A 2,377-nucleotide genomic window follows, 5' to 3' on the forward strand; every position below is an offset into this window, starting at 1 on the left:
AAACACACACACACACACACACACACACACACACAAAGACAAGTCTGATCACTCAGAAGACTTCCATAAGATAAAAAATGAGAAAAATGTTAGAATTTCTATGCCAATAGATGAACAAATCACAATGTAGGAACAGAATATCTGCAATACATATGTATCGCGTATACACAAGAGAATTGGATCCAGCTCTAAGCTGTAATGAAGAATGAAATTATCAATTTTGCAAATGGAATGGATAGAAATAGGAAAAATCATACTGAAATAATTTGGGCCCAGAAAGAAAAAAAAATACATGTTCATCTTAGCTTTGAATATTTAGAATATGTACAATAGCTGAGTTATAAGATCAGCCTTTGTGTCCATAACTATATACTGGATAAGAAAATGTGTTATACACATAGAACCAAGTAGTGTGAAGCCATACAGGAGAATGAAATGATGTCACTTGTAGGTAAATGAACAGAACTGGGGATTATTATGTTGAGAAACATAAGTCAGACTTAGAAGAACTGATTCCATTTTTTTCCCTCACAATTCTCATCTGGCCTTCTGCCTGCATTCTGGTCAATTTATACTGTGATTGGAGCTATAATGACTGTCACAAAGAAAAGAATCTGACCATCCCTTGACCTTCATTCCTTCACTGTGGCTGTCTGTTTTTTGTTTGTTTTTGTGTGTGTGTCTATGTGTGTGTGTGTATCAAGCCAACCTTGCCCACTGGCAACTGTGGTCTCAGTTATAATTCTGGCTGATATTTCCTTATCAAAATCCATTTGTTCCTATTGCTGTGTTTCCTTTATACTGGATTACAGTTCCACTTCCTTCTTTGCTGCTGTCTCCAACTAACTCTCTTGTAGCATTCAACATGCTGTTTTTTTGAACTGTTTCTGTCCACTTGGAAAGGTGGACAGTTCTATTAGGCAATTAAATTTGGGAAAAAGACAATGGGAAAATACCCATTATTAATATTTCTCATGCATTAACATAATTGCTGTGAGTAGACATAATAAACTGTCCTCTGCAAAATTACCCTTTCTGTCAATGGAGTATGATTAAATTCTAATCCTTGAGCTATTCACCCAAAAGTTGCCCTGCTATTTGTGAATTAGGAAAACAAGCAGCTTTCTATTGAGCTGTCTTGTTCTGCCCCATTCCCCCACTCATCCTCAATATCTTATATTCAGAGAAGGCACATGGGGTCGACTTCAATATGGTATCCTGGCTTTCCACAGACATTTAGATAAACTATATCGAGAATCAATGCCTTCTCATAGTCTTTTCCCTTCATTTCTTAGGAGTAAAAACTTGGAAGAACTAGACCCTTTGGGAGTGCTCATAAGCTAAGGTCTGTGATTTCCTCTTAATCCTTCATATCTATTGCTACAGTCCCTCCTAGACACTTTTAAACGTCTTCCAACCCTATCACCCTCTGGCTTCCCATTTCCACAGGGTTATTTGTATCTTTGGTATCTATTGGAAAGATAAAATGGTTTGTGGCTAGTGTATGTAATTATACTAGTAAGAGCTTAGCTAGACACACTTTTAAACATTCATAAAATATTAAATCATTTGACTATGAAAATATTTACCTGGGAGCTGCAGGTTAGGTCATTTGGATGTATTTAAGTACCATGGAAATCCTGACAAAAATTCTAATGGCATGAGTCCCAGATATTTGGAACAATTTAGTAATATGTATCAAATTTAACTTTTGTATAGTTCTGTGGAAAGATGTGATTTTAAAAAATCCTATAGTTACTTGGAAATGGCTGGCCAAATTCTAATTCTTTTTGCAGTTGATTTTCAGATTCTTAGTAAAGGTGCATAGAACATAGTTTAGTTCAGTACACAATACAGGAGATTATGATTTCATTTCTATGTAAACTTAGAGTAGATTCAAGTGGAAAAAAGGGTTTTTCTTCAATTGTGTATACATCATGTTGAGACAATTTTGCTTGTAAATAATTTAGAAGTCTTATTTACAAGCTGCGATTAAAAGATCTACATCCATGTTCCTAAAAGACCATACATTGTATTTTCTGTCAGAAGATAAAAAGGAGCATGACTTGTAAAGCTCTTTGAGAGGTGATATTGACCCTAGCCATCACCTGTAATTTCTAAAGATATGCTTTAGAACTGGGGTGTGGAGTTGCTACTGGTCTAGTGAGTAAAGGACTCAAAATATAGGCCAACAAGAACTGCTTCTCGCAATGACCTCTAGAAGTGCATTCCTGCTGATACTTTGATTTTAACCTACTATGGATATTTGATCTTCACAGCTACAGGGTATTACATTTGTGTCATTTAAACACATTTATGTTTTTGATGTATTGTTACAGCAACACTTAGGTTATAATTCAGACAAGAACCTGCAATT

Source organism: Mastomys coucha, chromosome X (assembly GCF_008632895.1).
Source record: "Mastomys coucha isolate ucsf_1 chromosome X, UCSF_Mcou_1, whole genome shotgun sequence".
Lineage (NCBI taxonomy): Eukaryota > Metazoa > Chordata > Mammalia > Rodentia > Muridae > Mastomys > Mastomys coucha.